At 40.3% G+C, this 17,985-nt stretch overlaps 1 long non-coding RNA gene across 1 annotated transcript in view; it reads right to left on the bottom strand.

The window, feature by feature from the left end:
• LOC122451017 overlaps window positions 1–17,219 on the bottom strand; it is a 304,542-nt gene extending 287,323 nt beyond the window's left edge. The window contains exons 1-2 of the long non-coding RNA XR_006272289.1: window positions 17,135–17,219; window positions 15,586–15,653 (exon numbers count right to left, since the gene is read on the bottom strand). This is a non-coding gene — a long non-coding RNA (uncharacterized LOC122451017). The remainder of the gene's footprint in view (window positions 1–15,585; window positions 15,654–17,134) is intronic.
• Between the last annotated feature and the right edge of the window lie 766 nt (window positions 17,220–17,985).

The following is a 17,985-nucleotide window of genomic DNA, read 5'->3' as shown; positions in this document are numbered from 1 at the left end:
AATAAAAAACTGGAGAGGGAGAAGGAAATCTGAAAGGTCATATATTAAGTTCACAGAACATTTATCAAGTAATCAAAGTCTGGATTCAATACTATGGGAAATATAAATAGAAACTTAAAACTCTGCCCCACTAGTCTTTCATTAAACATGTTGTCAGAGCAGGTCCTGGGACCACATTGTCCTGTATGTTCTGAGTGTTCATTCTTTGTTACAGCAACCTGAAAAAAATTCTTAAGAACTTTCAGAGGAGGGCAAGATTCTAACGATCATCTAGTCCAGGGTTCCTCATTCGCAACATTATAGACATTTTAGGCCAGATAATTCTTAGTGGGAGGGGCTGCCATGTGCACTAAGACGCTTGGCGGTATCTCTGATCTCTACCCACCAGAAGCCAGTAACATCTACTCAGTTTGATGACTTAAAACATCTCCAATAACCGTCCAGTGTCTCTTGAGGGAGGCAAAACTGCCCTCCACTGAGAATCACAAAAATAAAAACTTTAAACTAGAGAAAGTTAGCTAACTAACAAAACAACAAAAAAAAGGAGGCCACAGAACCATTTTTTTTCATACCATTTTTAAGAGAAAATAACTACTACATTTCAAGAGCTAGAGCAGATAACTTATACTGCTGCTATATGTGATAATATCACAAATTCTAGTCCCCAGAGACTAGTCACCAGGAATCCATATGATGCATATCTGAGTTGTACTTTTAAAATTATACCCAGATATACAGTTAAGTCAGATTTTTATCAAGTCAACTGACACTCAGAACAATGCAAATGAGTAAAATAGACACCATGAATGACATGACTGACATTCAGTTCAATTCAGTCGCTCAGTCGCGTCCGACTCTTTGTGACCCCATGAATCACAGCACGCCAGGCCTCCCTGTCCATCACAAACTCCCGGAGTTTACTCAAACTCATGCCCATTGAGTTGGTGATGCCATCCAGCCATCTCATCCTCTGTCGTCCCCTTCTCCTCCTGCCCTCAATCCCTCCCAGCATCAGGGTCTTTTCCAATGAGTCAACTCTTTGCATCAGGTGGCCAAAGTATTGGAGTTTCAGCTTCAGCATCACTCCTTCCAATGAACACCCAGGACTGATCTCCTTCAGGATGGACTGGTTGGATCTCCTTGCAGTCCAGAGGGACTCTCAAGAGCCTTCTCCAACACTCAATAGTTATAAAAGCATCAATTTTTCGGCGCTCAGCTTTCCTTCACCGTCCAACCTCACATCCATACAAACCAACCGAAAGAACCATAGCCTTGATACAGACGGATCTTTTGTTGGCAAAAGTTATGTCTGCTGCTTTTAATATGCATCTAGGTTGGTCCCATAACTTTCCTTCAAGATAAGCGTCTTTTAATTTCAATGGCTGCAGTCACCTAATCTGCAGTGATTTGGGAGCCCAAAAAAATAAAGTCAGCCACTGTTTCCACTGTTTCCCCATCTATTTTCCATGAAGTGATGGGACCCAATGCCATGATCTTAGTTTTCTGAATGTTGAGCCTTAAGCCAACTTTTTCACTCTCCTCTTTCACTTTCATCAAGAGGCTTTTTAGTTCCTCTTCACTTTCTGCCATAAGGGTGGTGTCATCTGCATATCTGAGGTTATTGATATGTCTCCAGGCAATCTTGATTCCAGCTTGTGCTTCCTCCAGCCCAGCGTTTCTCATGATGTGCTCTGCATATAAGTTAAATAAGCAGGGTGACAATATACAGCCTTGATGTACTCCTTTTCCTATCTGGAACCAGTCTGTTGTTCCATGTCCAGTTCTAACTGTTGCTTTCTGACCTGAATATAGGTTTCTCAAGAGGTGGGTCAGGTCGTCTAGTATTCCCATCTCTTTCAGAATTTTTCACAGTTTATTGTGATCCACAGAGTCAAAGGCTTTGGCATAGTCAATAAAGCAGAAATATGTTTTTCTGGAACTCTCTTGCTTTTTCGATGATCCAGCAGATGTTGGCAATTTAATCTCTGGTTCCTCTGCCTTTTCAAAAACCAGCTTGAACATCTGGAAGTTCATGGTTCACATATTGCTGAAGCCTGGCTTGGAGAATTTTGAGCATTACATTACTAGCATGTGAGATGAGTGCAAGCTTGCAGCAGTTCGAGCAGTCTTTGGCATTGCCTTTCTTTGGGATTGGAATGAAAACTGGCCTTTTCCAGTCCTGTGGCCACTGCTGAGTTTTCCAAATTTGCTGGCATATTGAGTGCAGCACTTTGACCGCATCATCTTTCAGGATTTGAAATAGCTCAACTGGAATTCCATCACCTCCACTAGCTTTGTTCATAGTGATGCTTTCTAAGGCCCACCTGACTTCACATTCCAGGATGTCTGGCTCTAGGTGAGTGATCACACCATCGTGATTATCTAGGTCGTGAACTATCACGGCCCAGGGAGTATCAAATAGTGAGAACTCTCGCAAGGAAACCACTTGAATACAAGACCTGGCATCAGTCTTGTATTCAAGACTGTATTCAATACAAGACCCAACCACCAGTAGTACCCTCTGCAGGACACCTCATCTAAACAACAAAACAAAACAAAACAACACTAATCCAATCATTAGCAATCAGGATTAACACCTTACTCAGCCTTGCCCATCAGAGGAAAAACAAATAAACACAAAAATCTCAACACAAATCTCACCTTATAAGCTTACACAAACCACTGGACCAAACTTAGGAGGGCAGAAATCAAAAGGAAGAAAGAATTCAACCTTGAAAACTGGGAAAAGGAGACCTCAAACACGGTAAGTTAAAAGAAGAAAACACACACAATAAGTTAATGAAAAGACAGAGAAATACTATACAAATGAAGGAACAAACTTGAAACACAGAAGTCCAAATAAATGAAGAGGAAACAGGCAAACTACCTGAAAAATAATTCAGAATAATGATAGTAATGATGATCAAAAACCTTGAAAACAAAATGGAGAAAGTGCAAGAATCAATTAACAAAGACCTAGAAGAATTAAAGAATAAAAATACAGAGAAAAACACAATTACTGAAATTAAAAATACTTTAGAAGGAATCAATAGCAGAATATCTGAAGCAGAAGAATGAATCAAGAAGATAAAATGGTGGAAACAACTTCTGAAGAGCAGAATAAAGTAAAAAGAATGAAAAGAACTGAGGATAGTCTCAGAGACATCTGGGACCATATCAAATGCACCAGCATTCAAATTATAGGGGTCCCAGAAGAAGAGAAAAAGAAACAGTATGAGAAAATCTTTGAAGAGATTATAGTTGAACATTCCTCCAACATGGAAAAGGAAATAGTCAATTAAATCCAAGAGGCACAAAGAGTCCCATACAGGATAAACCCAAGGAAAAACACACCAAGACATACTAATCAAACTAACGAAGACTGAAAACAAAGAGAGAATATTAAAAGCAGCAAAGGAAAAGCAATAAGTAACATATAAGGGAAACCCCATACGCTTGACAGCTGAACTTTCAGCAGCAACTCTGCAGGCCAGAAGTGAATGGCCAGATATATTTAAAGTACTGAAATGGAAAAGTTTACAGCCAAGATTACAGTATCCAGCAAGGATCTCATTCAAAATTGATGGAGAAATAAAAAGCTTTTCAGACATGCAAAAGTTAAGAGAATTCAGTACCACCAAACCAGCTTCACAACAAATGTTAAAGGGACATATATAGTCAAGAAATACAAGAGAATAAAAAAGATCTACAAAATTCACCCCAAACGATTAAGAAAATAGCAATAGGAACATATATATCAATAATTACTTTAGATGTAAATAGATTAAATATTCCAACCAAAAGACACAGACTGCCTGAATGGATGCAAAAATAAGACCTATATATATGCTATCTACAAGAAACCTAGTTCAGACCTCAAGACACAGATAAACTGAAAATAAGAGGATGGAAAAATATATCCCATGCAACTGGGAAGCAAAAGAAAGCTGGAGTAGCAATCCTCATCTCAGACAAAACAGACCTTAAAATAAAAAAGATAACAAGAGATAAGGAAGGACACTACATAAAGATCAAGGGATCAGTTTGAGAGGAAGACATAACAATTGTAAATATCTATGCACCAACAAGGGAGCACCTCAATACATAAGACAAAGAGTAACAGATGTAAAAGGAGAAATTTACAGTAACACCATAAGAATAAGGGACTTTAGCACCCCACTCACACAATGGAAAGATCATCAAAACAGAAAATTAATAAGGAAACAGAAGCCTTAAGCAATACATTAGATGAGATGGATCTCATTGGTATCTTCAGGACATTCCATCCAAATGCAGAAGAATATGCCCTCATCTCAAATACACATGGAACATTCTCCCGGATAGACCACATCTTGGGTCACAAATCAATCTCAGTAAATTTAAGAAAATTGAAATCACGTCAATCATCTTTTCTGACCACAATGCTGTGTGACTGGATATCAATTACAAAAAAAAAAAAAGTGTAAAAAACAAAAATACATGGACATTAAACAACATGTTTCTAGATAACCAACATGTTACTGAAGAAATCAAAAGGGAAATAAAAAAATTTCTAGAAACAAATGACAATGAAAACACAACTCAAAACCTATGGGATGCAGCAAAAGCACTTTTAAGAGGGAAGTTTATAGCAACACAATGCTATGGAAAAAGAAGAAGAAGAACAACAAAACCCCCCCCAAAATTAGTAGAAGGAAAGAAATCATTAAGATTTGAGCAGAAATAAATGAAAATGAGATGAAAGAAACAATAGTAAAGATTAATAAAACTAAAAGCTGGTTCTTTAAGAAGATAAAGTTGACAAGCCTTTAGCCAAACTCATCAAAAAAAAAAAAAAAACAGAGAGAGAGAGAGAGAAGAATCAAATCAACAAAATTATAAACAAAAAAGGAGAGGTTACAACATACAGTGCAGGATACAAATGATTATAAGAGACTATTATGAACAACTATATGGCAATAAAATGGATAACATGGAAGAAATGGACAGATTCTTAGAAAAGTTCAATCTTCCAAGACTGAATCAGGAAGAAAAAAGAATTAAGAACAACCCAATTACAATCACTGAAATTGAAGCTATGATAAAAAATCTCCCCAAAAACAAAAGCCCAGGACCAGATGGCTTCACAGGAGAATTCTATCAAACATTTAGAGAAGAGCTAATGCCTATCCTTCTAAAATTACTTCAAAAAATTTAAGAGGAAGGAATACTTCCAAACTCATTCTACAAGGCCACCATCACAAATACCAAAACCAGACAAAGATGGCACACAAAAAGAAAACTACAGGCCAATATCACTGATGAACATAGATGCAAAAATCCTCAACAAAATTTTAGCAAACAGAATTCAGCAACACATCCAAAAGCTCATGCACCATGATAAAGTTGGGTTTATTCCAGAAATGCAAGTATTCTTTAATATATGCAAATCAATGTAATACACCATAATAACAAATTGAAAGATAAAAGCCATATCATCATCTCAATAGACGCAGAAGAAGCCTTTGACCAAATTCAGCACCCATTTATGATCAAAATGGACATAGAAGGAACCTACCTCAACATAGTAAAGGCCACATATGATAAGCCTACATGGTGAAAAACTGAAAGCATTCCCCCTGAGATCAGGAACAAGACAAGGGTGTCCACTTTCACCACTATTCTTCAACATAGTTCTGGAAGTCCTAGCTATAGCAATCAAAGAAAAGGAAATAAAAGGAATCCATATTGGAAAAGAAGTAGTAAAGCTCTCATTGTTTGCAGATGGCTTGATACTGTACATAGCAAACCCTAAAGATAGTATCAAAAAATTACTAGAGCTAATCAGTGAATTTAGCAAAGTTTCAGGATACAAAAATCAATACACAGAAATCACTTGCATTTCTGTATACTAACAATGAAAAATCAGAAAGAGAAATTAAGGAGTCAATCCCATTCACCATTGCAACAAAAATAATTAATATCTAGGAATAAACTTACCTATGGGGACAAAAGAACTATACACAGAAAATTATAAGACACTAATGAAAGAAACCAAAGACTACGTAAACAGATGAGAGAGATTCCATGTTCCTGGGTAGGAAGAATCAATATTGTGAAAGTGACTATACTACCAATCACAATATACAGATTCAATGTGGTCCCTATCAAATTACCAATGACATTTTTCACAGAACTAGAAAAAAAAATTTCACAATTCATAGAAAACACAGAAGACCCTGAATAGCTAAAGCAGAGAAGAATGAAGCTGGAGGAATCAAACCTCCTGACTTCAGATTATACTACAAAGCTACAGTCAGCAAGACACTGTAGTACTGGCACAAAAACAGAAATGTAGAGCAGTGGAGCAAGATAGAAAAACCAGAAAGAAACCCATGCACCTGTGGGTACCTTATTTTTGACAAAGGCGGCAAGAATACACAATGCAGCAAAGACAGCCTCTTCAATAAGTGGTGCTGGGAAAACTGCAACTAAATATAAAAGAATGAAATTCTTCCTAACACCACACACAAAGATAAACTCAAAATGGATTAAAGACCTAAATGTAAGACCAGAAACCATAAAACTCTTAGAGGAAAACATAGGCAGAATATTCAGTGACATAAATCAAATCAAGGTCCTCTATGACCCACCTCCTAGAGTAATGGAAATAAAAACAAAAGTAAGCAAGTGGGACCTGATTAAACTTAAAAGCTTTTGCACAGCAAAGGAAACATTAAGCAAGGTGAAAAGACAACCCTCAGAAAGGGGAAAATTAATAGCAAATGGAAACAACTGACAAAGGATTAATTTCCAAAATATACAAGCAGCTCATACAACTCAATGCCAGGAAAACTAACAACCCAATCAAAAACTGGGAAAATGACCTAAACAGACATTTCTCCAAAGAAGACATACAGATGGCTAACAAACACACGAAAAGATGCTCAACATCATTCAGCATTAGAGAAATGCTAAATCAAAATTACAACGAGATATCACCTCACACCAGTCAGATGGTCATCATCAAAAGGTCTACAAACAATGATCGCTGGAGAAGGTGTGAAGAAAAGGGAACGTTCTTGTATTGTTGGTGGGAATGTAAATTGATACAGCCACTATGGAAATAGTATGGAGATTCCTTAAAAAACTAGGAATGAAACCACCATATGACCCGGCAATCCCACTCCTAGGCATATACCCTGTGGAAACCAAAATTGAAAAAGACACATGTATTCCTTTGTTCATTGCAGCACTATTGACAATGGCTAGAACGTGGAAGCAACCTAGATATCCATCAACAGATGAATGGATACAGAAGTTGCGGTACATATACACAATGGGATATTACTCAGACATGAGAAGGAATGCCTTTGAGTCAGTTCTAATGAGGTGGATGAACCTAGACTCTATTATACAGAGTGAAGTGAGTCAGAAAGAGAAAGATAAATATTGTATTCTAATGCATATATACAGAATCTGGAAAAATGGTACTGAAGAGTTTATTTCCAGGGCAGCAATGGAGAAACAGTCATAGAGAATAGACTTATGGACATGGGGAGAGGTGAGGAGAGGGTGAGATGTATGGAGAGACTCACTTGGAAACTTACATTACCATATGTAAAATAGTCAATGGGAATCTGTTGTATGGCTAAGGAAACTCAAACAGGGGCTCTGTATCAACCTAGAGGGGTGGGATGGGGAGGAAGATGGGAGGGAGGTTCAAAAGGGAGGGGATATATGTATACCTATGGCTGACTCATGTTGAGGTTTGACAGAAAACAACAAAATTCTGTAAAGCAATTATCCTACTATTAAAAAAATAGATTTAAAAAAATTCAATTGACCTACCAAAAAAAAAAAAAAAAAAGAAAGCTCATTGTCCATGGTGGCGAAGTAACATTCTGAAAACCCATCTGCTTCAAATACCTAGATTAACAAGTGAACCATTGCCAGTCCCGGAGAAAGAAACTGATTTACCATTGGAATACCCCCACTTGGCTTCCTAACCCAAACTTCCAAGCAGAAGCCATTAAACTTCCTCCAGCAGTAGTCATCAGTGAGATGATCTGGCTTCGATTCTTTTCTAGGGATAACTTTAGGACCTAGCATAAGAGGAGATGGGAAGCTCTGCAATAAGTCAACTTGGCTGACAGTTCTGTGTAATCAGGTCATTAAGGTTTAGTAACTAGACTCTTACCCCAAGTCCATGACCATGCCTCACACTCAAGTTATAGTGCAGCCTTCTCTCATTCAACTGTTTATTCCATAAATATTTGTTGCCACTGATATGCCAGATGCTTTACTAGGCATCACTGCTACAGTGATAACTAAGCTTTGTTCCCTGCCATTGCGGAAGACACTGTCTCTCCTTCATTCCTCTGAGTCTGATGCTCTGTCTTAGGTTTCTAGGAAGTTTCTCTGCAGACTTTTCAAGGCTCTGCTGAGTCCTTTAGGAACTCTCAAATGCCATTCTAGGATTGTGGTGCCTACGGCTGGATCTCTTCTACCTTCTGCCAGGGCTCTAACATTGTATTTCACCCATTTTTGGCATACCTTCTTTCTCTAAGCCTTCTGAATTTCCTTTTAAGTATTTATCCTAGAGGACCTGTCTACCTGTCAAGTCCTGGTCCGCTTCAGGTTAGCCCACCCTACCACAGATCAATAACTGGTCTGGGGCCCAAGGTCATTTTGTGAGTTAATGGTGACTTGGTATTATTATTTCATTTAATATCTATTTATTGGGCACCTAGTGTATGACAAGTGTTTGTTACATACCTTGCAAAGTTATTTACTTTCCCTGAGCTTCAGTTTTTCCAAATGGAATATTGATACCTACCTCTTGTTGGGTGGTAGTAAGAATTAATTGAGATTGTAGGCTTAGGTAAAAAAAAAAAAAAAAAAATTCCCTAGAATCAGAGTTGAAGGAAAGGATTCATTTAGAAGTGATTGAGTGATGGAGTGCTCTCAGGCAAGAGAATGAGAAAAGCAAGATAGAGAAGGAAGAGGAGTAATAGAGAAGTTAGTTTCAGATGAGATCTAACCTTAGCCTAACCCTTGTGGATGCCAAGAGCATAGATTGCACCACAGAATCTGTCCTGGGCTCTGTTTTCAAATCAGGACTTGAGGGAAGTGGTGGGGGGGGGGAGCTCATGTTGTTGTTGCTATTTATTGGTTAAGTCATGTCTGACTCTTTGCAATACCATGGACTGGAGCGCACCAGGCTCCTATATCCATGGGATTTCCCAGGCAAGAATACTGGAGTGGGTTGCCATTTCCTTTCCCAGGGAATCTTCCTGAAGCAGGGATTGAACTTGCATCCCCTGCATTGGTAGGCAGATTCTTTACTGCTGAGCCACTAGGGAAGTGGGGGAAATATTGTACATCATAATCTTAGGTTGTCCAAGGATAAGAGGCTTCAGGAGTCCAAGGGGAAGCCTCTGAAGAAAGTTGTAAGTGAAAGCTGGGATCTGAAATGCCCACAGCACCTGGGGGGTGGGGGTGGGTACACCCAACCAACAGGTTAAAGGGATCCTAAAGGACTTGGGTAGGGAACCAACATCATTGGTGATAATCATCTTACAGTGGAGACAGAAGGAAGCATGTTATTGTAAATTAGTGGAACTGAGAGAAGCATAAAGTGGGAGCTTTCAATGCTATCTGCCAACCAAGGGGGAAGAGCGACTTCTTGGAGGATGATGAAAGTGAATGATGCTTTTAAGGATAAACAGATGGTCCCCAGGCAAAATCATGTGCCAAATATGGTCCTTCAAGGCTTTGACCAAGACCAGCATCCAAAATCAACTTCCTTATTTCATAGCCCTACCTGACAGGGAGACACTTTTCTCTAGGGAAAAATCACCTGCCTTCTGACTGTTGTTAGGATGCAGCAGGACAAATCAAGATCTGATGTGGCGAAACAAGGGTGAAGCTCACGTCTTCCCAGGCAGTTGTCCAAACACTCTGTTCATGCTAATGCTCTTACAGCACAGCCCAGGAAGGGCATACCACAAGTGTGTAGATTGATATCAGCATGTGCTGGGCACAGCTCCAAGCTTGGCTTTCAGCAGTTTGTAAAGATGCACACGAAGCACAAAGCAAAAGATATAGATTGGCTTGACCCTAGAAGAGGGAGCAAACATACTGTTCTTGCAGGGTGTTGCCGTTTGCTTTTGTTCAGGGGCCTCTGGGGGCAAAGGCATGGACTCAGAGCATTTCATGATCCAAAAGGTGGGAGTCAGAAAGAGCACATCTTCTTAAAACCTCAGCTAGTCCACAGTTACGACGCTTGAAAAATGAGAGCGAGAAGGAGAGAGATTAAGTTCAGTCTTCAGTGCTTCTGACTGGGGAGAAGGCATTGATTCATCCAAGAGATTGCTAATAGCAGGTGTCTTGTGTAACTTATGGCAACACACAGAGCTGTTTGGGCCCTAATCCTTTTCCATCTGTTCCATAACAGGGAGAGGAAACAGGAGAGCTAGTGAATAATTCTAGAACTTCAGCATCCTCTTCACCCTGGAATGTGGAAGTCCCACTTCCCCCTCACTGACTTGGTGATCTCCTGAAGATGACGGGGGAGCTCTCTGAGGAGGAAGTTTACTCCTCAGCCATGAGCTCTTTCTCATCTCCTGTGATCTATGCTGGTGAAGCTTTCTGGACTTGAAAGGAGCCAGGGAGGTGTTATGCATGTCTCTTGGTAGGGACACAACGGCAAAGTCCTTCTATTCCTCCTTTCCTCTGCTTACATGGAGCTGTGCTCAGGTTTCCTCCTGAAAGGAGCATCCTGTGCTAGCCTGGGCAGAAGTTTTGGGAAGAGCAGAACTGGAGAAGTGGGGCAGAGGGAACAATAGGTTCAGCACATCCACTCAATAGGCATTTTTCCAATTTAATAGTGTATATTATCCACCAGACACGGTGCTTTTTCATGAGTCTGAACTTCCACGCGTGTTTCAGAACTTGGGAATCCATTAAAATTCATTTAAAAATAATTTAAATGGATAAGTTAATAATGTTTTTAAAAAAATTTAAAATCCATTTTGACTGTTTACACTATGCCCACTATTAGCTGAGAAGAGGTTCTCGAAGATTAGGTCTTCCTGATAAGGAAGACTGATGTAGGCAGTCTGAAGACTACCAGACCCAAATGCGCAGCAGGTGTGGGAGCTTCCTCTGCCTGTGATCCGCCTGTGGGCAGAAATTGGCTGTGGCTCTTTAGGTGGGTTGTTTAACTTCTCGGATCAGTTTTTTCATTTGTAGAATAGAGATAATAACGTTTCCAACTAAAAAGGTTAGTGCATCATAACAGACAATTTTTAAAGTGTGACATAAGTGTTAGTTTTTATTTTTATATTATTGTGCAAGAAACTATATAAAATACAAGACATATATGTTCTAAGTGGTACTTGGTTCTTCAGTAGGTGTGTTAGTACAAATTGAACTCTTGGGGTAATATTTGAGCTGATCCTTGAAGAAGAAATAGACTTTCAGCAGGTGAAGGTAGGAGAGTTCAAATGAAAGTCTATGTATTAGTTTCCTAAGGCTGCCTTTATAAAACAAACAAAAAAACTACCACAAAAGCAGTGGCTTAAAACAATAGTAATCGGGACTTCCCTGGTGGTCCGGTGATTAAGAATCTGCCTTGCTATCCAGAGGATATGGGTTTGACCCCTTGGTTGGGAAACTAAGATCCTACATGCTGTGTAGCGACTAAGCTCTCGCACCACACTACTGAGCCCACACACTCTAAAGCCCACGTGCCACCATAGGGAGTCTGTGGGTCCCAATGAGAGGTCCCACATGACACAGTGAAAATCCTTCGTGCTGCAGCTAAGATCTGACCCAGCCAAATAAATAAATAAATACTTAAAAAAAGAGCAATTTATATGCCCACATTTCAGGAGACTCTAAATTCAAACTCAAGGTATTGTCCAAACCATATTTGCTCAAGATTTTAGGGGAAAGAGCTTCCCTTGTGACTCAGCTGGTAAAAAAATCTACCTGCAGTATGGGAGACCTGGGTTCAATCCCTGGGTTGGGAAGATCTCCTGGAGAAGGGAAAGGCTACCCGCTCCAATATTCTGGCCTGGAGAATTCCTTGGACTGTATAGTCCATGGGATCGCAAAGAGTCAGACACGACTGAGTGACTTTCACTTTCACTTTCGGGTAAAATCCTTCCTTGACTCTTTCTAACTTCTGGTGGTTGCTGACAATCTTTGATGATTCCTGGCTTGCAGACCCATCACTGCCGTATCTTCTTCCATCATCACATAGTATTTCCTTGTGTGTCTCTGTTCACATATCCTTTACAAGAGTACCAATCATTGGATTAAGGGCCACCCTAATCCCTGTGATCTTACCTTATTTGCATTTCTAAAGATCCTATTTTCAAAAAAAGTCACATTCATAGATATCAGAGGTTAGGATTTGAACATATTTTGGGCGTGGGGTGGGAGAAGTACACAATGCAACTTGCTACATTATGTGAACAGAATTCAAGAGGGGAGGCGTGAGATTTATTTAGAGAAACAGTGAGTCAATTACAAAAATAGTAGAAAATGTATCAGATGAGAGGACAACAATTCCAGAAGTGAACAGCAACCAAGAGTACCACAGTGGGAGCTGGGAGCATCAAGATGAATAAGATCGCTTCATTAGGGAGATTTGATAAAGCATGGAATACCTTCCTGTATAGAGGTACCTGTACTCCAGGTGGTGAGTGCTCTCAAGGATTGTGACACATAGGAAACATACTCTGGGAACATCGAGTATGCCTCTTACCTTACTCATCATTGAAAGCCCAGAACCTAGTTTCTGATACACAGTGGGCACTAAATAAATACTGTTGAATAGGTGAATGAACACCTGTTCTTATAGATAAAGAAACCAAATGAGAGCAACTTCAGGAAGCAGATAATGATAATACAGCTGACATAAAACCTGGCCTAATTGGCTTCAGAATCCATGTTCTCTTGACTATTTTGCTGACTCTTTGATTTCCTTCTTAACTCAGGAAAGTTTGTTGGCCTGACTATTGTTGTCTGTTTGCCACTGTATGTAGAGGTTAGAGAATACATGGCATCTTGACTTCCTGAGACCACAAGGCAAGGTTGTTCATCAGGCATGCCACTTGACAGAGCAGTGGCCTTGATCTGGCTCCACTCCCTCAAATGACATGCTCACTTTCTCCCACAGATGTTAGGCAGAGCCTAGAGGACACAGTGACATTTGGCATCTGCAAAAGGCCATTGTAATTCTTCTGTCACAGGCATTGTCTTCCAGCCTTTTAATATCCATTCAAAATAGTGCCATATCCTGACCCTGTGCCAATGGAGATAAACAGTGTTCAGCAAAATGGGTTTGCCCCCAGGTATTCATTATTGAGTTGGGAGATAAAATGGAATTCAGGTTCATTAGGTAATGAAATCTTAGGATCACAAAGAAACTTAAAGTTCACCTGATTTTATCTGTTTTAAACAATGTTTGAAGCACCATTAGCTCTGAACATACATACACACACACACACACACGATTGTTTGCAAGACTTTTCCAAATACTTAGCTCACAGATACAACCGCACATAGAATCTTAGGCCTTTGCCCTTTGAAGATAGGGATAGAATTCTTTTTGACTTAATAAGAGCAGTTCTTATAAAGAGGGAAATTTAATGTTAAAAAAAATGAACAATAGGCAGATTTACCCAAATTTAGCAGAAGCAGGGGAAAAAAAAAGATGAAAAAAAACACAAAAACACAGAACTTGTTCAATGCAGAATGTAAAAGAGATAATTAAGAAGACATGGTCACTAGTTCCAAATACTAAAGAGACATCAAGTAAAATTAATAAGAAAAAGAAAAGGAGGAGGAAGATGCTAGTGTTTATAAAAGCCAATCCAAACCTGCTCCTTCCTCGGTGCATCCCATCTTAGTTAATGGTGACTCCATTTAACACCAAGCCCCTGCCCCTAGTAGGACATTATCCTTAACTCCTGTGTCTTACAACATTTTCACACATTCAATGGAAAATCTTCTTTTCTCTAACGTCTCACCACCCACACTGTCTCAGTCCTTGCCATACTCCCCATCCTCTCTCCTTGACCACTGCAGTCATCTTCCTGTGGGGCTCTAGGCTTCCACTCTGACTTGACGGTGATCTTTTTTTTTTTATATTGCAGCCAAGTCAGTCCTTGAAAACATAAATATAAATACAGCACCCCTTTTCTCAAAACTCTCTCCCTTCTCCTTTTCTTCCTTCCCCCTTTGCACCACCCACTGTGACCTCCCTCACTGAACACACCCCGCTCATCCTCTTGCATCAGGACTTTGGGGCTTGTATTCTCCATGCTAAATCACACTTCTCCTACACATCCAAATGGTTCACACTCACGCTTTGTTTAGATCTTACTCAACTGTCATGCCATCACATACCGCCCCTAAGCACTGAAGAAATAAAAATTTAAAAAAAAATCTTCCATTATTCTCGATTTCCTTATTTTATCTTTCATCATAGCACTGATCATCACCTGCATATACACATGCGTGCATGTTAAGTTGCTTTAGTCATGTCCGACTCTTTGCGAGCCTATGGACTGTAGCCCACCCAGTCCTCTGTCCATGAGATTCTCCAGGCAAGAATCCTGGAGCGGGTTGCCATTTCCCCCTCCAGGGGATCTTCCTGCATTGGCAGGTGGGTTCTGTATCACTACTGCCACCTGGGAAGCCCAGCTGCATATATATTTTTATGTAACCTCACACAATTAGGATATCAGCTTATGAGGACAGGAATGTTATCCATTTTGTGTTCACCCATGGAACTCCACTGTCTAGGACATGCTCGGCAAATATTAGCACAGACCAATTGCTTAGTGAATGAAGACTGCACTTGCAGTTCTTGACTCCTGATAGGTGAGTTTTTCTCTTGTGACGGTGAGAATGTCCTCAGAAGTTACAGAGCTATTTTCTTCCTTTTAAATAAACTCAATGGGAAAAAAAGATGTCTTTTTCTCCCCATTTGTTCCAGTGTTTGAGTACCACTGGACTGATGTACCATTTGCCTATTCTGGAAACAATCTCTGTGATCAAAAGATGAAATAAATGATTGGCTAGACCAGATCCTGCTTCTAGCACACTGGCATCAGGATTCATCAATCCTCCAAGCCACAGGGACTTAGGGAATAGGAGTACTGTGACTCCCCAAGAGGAAATAGAAATATGTTAGCAAGAGGAGAGCCAGGTTTTATGAGATCTAAAACTTAAGAAAATGAGTATAAAACTACAATGCAATATTAATCATAGGGCTCTGGAAGTGGCCTGTGTATGTAACAGGCCCTAAAACTTAAAATTGTAGCATCATGGCAAATCTATTTTTGGGAAAGAAAAAGTTAAAAAGAAGAAAACATATGTCCTCACAAGGGGAGTGAAAGAGAAGATGTGGACCAGCAGAGAGGAGGGCTCAATTAGAGACTAAAGAAGGATGACTCTCCATTAGACCCGACGGAGGTTCCCTCTCTTCAGCTGAACACATTTTCTGCACAATGTAGGAATTTTCAGAGGGATTTCCAGCCAGGAAGAGAGGAATGCGGAATTTGGTCTTTAGCTTTCTGTCCTTACCATTGTCTGCAGCTTGCTCTGAAGTGACTTGTGGAAAGAACAGCTGTGCGTCCCCAGTACAGCTAATCCTTTGGAAAAAAAAAAAAAAAAACTTACATAATATAAATGTGTTCAGCTTGCTCCCCTCCTGCCCCATAACTTAAAACACCCCACAGAATGTCAAGTTTGGGTGGGGTCTGAATATTAATGATGAGTCCTGCACTATACACCCAGCGTCTCAACACAAGCGGAGAGGGGTCTCCCTTCATGGGCCCTGGAAGCTTATCCGGTTCCTGGGGGGTGGGGGAAATGGTGAGACTGCCTGTATCCATAGAAACACAAATGGGCTTGGTGCTCAAAGTCTGAGCAGTTCTGTTCTGATCAGTTCATAAAGTGTTACATTAGTGAACTTATGTAAAAGCCCATGAACATCATCCTACAGAGGTCAGGTGAGGTGGCAAGGGTATTCACAGGGAGCTGGGGGAGAAAACAAGGAAAAGAACATGTGTGGGCCAGGTGTGAGACCCACCATATGAACTGGCCCTTGCAATAATGCCTGATGACAAGTATCTTCCACATTTAGTGATTTTTGGGGCACTCTCAGATTACAAACATTAGTGTCATATGCTCATGAAAGAATAGAGCTCAGAGGTCATCTGGGGCAACTTCTTTATGTAACCAAGAACCATGCATGAAGCATAAACTACATGCCAGGCAACATGCTCAATGCTTTCCATGAAATATTTCTAATCTTCAAAACAACCCTCCTTCTAAGACATTATGAAGCCACATCATAGCAAGCAAGGCTTCCCTGGTTTCTCAAACAGTAAAGAATCTGCCTGCAATGCAGGAGACCCAGGTTCAATCCCTGAGTTAGGAAGATTCCCCTGGAGAAGGGAATGGCAACCCACTCCATTATTCTTGCCTTGGAGAATTCCATGGAAAGAGGAGCTGGCGGACTACAGTCCATGGGATCGCAAAGAGGCTGACATGACTGAGCAATTGACACTTTCATAGCAAGCAAGCAAACAAAACATCTGCCCAGAAGTCACAAGGAGAGGAAATAGTACACGCAGAATTCAACCTTTCATCTAACCCCAAAGCTCATGATTTCCGTGGGTAATAGATCCTAATAACATTTTTATTATGATTACCAATGTTTATAATTAGCGAGCTCTATTATGTGCCAGATACTGTTAAATGCAATGTGTGTATATGCATAAGACTGTTTGTTTGATAATCTACTCAATGTAACTTATCCAAGATCACTGGTCAGTATTTGATATCTGAACTCTTGTTTTTCTGATTCTAGTGATTAGAAATGAAATACTTTGCTTATATTCACTCATGAGTGATGCTAAGGCTCAGAGTGTTCCTGAGGACTTGTTGATGTGGACAGCTGGGCTTTTCATGGCCAGCAGCCTGGCAGCCAGTGCTATAGAATTTATGACAGGATAACTTAATGGGGAATGCCTCCCCAGAGGACAATTCTACACTTGCCTGATGATTCCAAAGTAGTTGACTCTGAACTGGACCAGGGGGCCCCTAAACCATGCTGTGCCACACCTACATGTCATGAGCTTTGCTTACTCCATGGTGCTCAAGTAACCGCAGCCCTCGGGTGGATGTGTAGCGGATCCCACGAGCTGGCTTCCTTTCCACTGTCTTGATTGTTGGCTCTTCTGCGGTGGCCAGAGAACAGACTGGCTCAGCATTTAGATTTGAAAGTGCACATTAGAGTCCCACATGTGCTGGCCGAGGAATGCACAGCTCTGTCAGTTTTATATTTCGTGTTTGTCCAGCTCAGAGATGGTAGCTCGTCCAAGGCAATGGAGGGCTCGCTGGATGTCCTGGGTCTGAGCAGTTGATCCATGAAGCCCCAGAGAGAAATAAGACATGGTTTGAGGTACAGAACCTGGACCAGTGCTTTTTCAGGAACCTCCCTCCAAAGAGCTGGTTTGAGATAAAAATGGCATCCCACTTGAGAAACCCTTATGTTGGTCTGGTCAGGGCAGAAGTCCAGACATTCCACGAGTTTGTGGAAGAAAAACTAGATTTTCAGTTACTTGAGGCTTGGGTTTCAATTCTCATTTCAAAAGAGTCCAAGATGAAAGAACTCTACCAGCTAATTTTAGAGCAAATGGTTTTGTCCCCCCAATTGACTCAAACAGCAAAGAGGAAAGGGAACTGAGGGAAAAAAATGGAGATCTTTAGTTTAAAACCACCCAAGGCCTATGAAGCTGGTGCATACTATGATTTTATTTTTCAACATTGGAGGTAAAACACTCCATGACTGGTACTATGGAGTAATTTTGCTAACTTATATGAAAACAAAGACCTCCTGGATATGCTTCAGCTAAATGATTAAGTGGGAAATGGTTTATCTTTCTAGGGCTGAGGGTAAAAACCCCTCAGTACTTT

Source organism: Cervus canadensis, chromosome 12 (genome assembly GCF_019320065.1).
Source record: "Cervus canadensis isolate Bull #8, Minnesota chromosome 12, ASM1932006v1, whole genome shotgun sequence".
NCBI lineage: Eukaryota > Metazoa > Chordata > Mammalia > Artiodactyla > Cervidae > Cervus > Cervus canadensis.
This window is presented reverse-complemented; position numbering and strand designations above follow the sequence as displayed.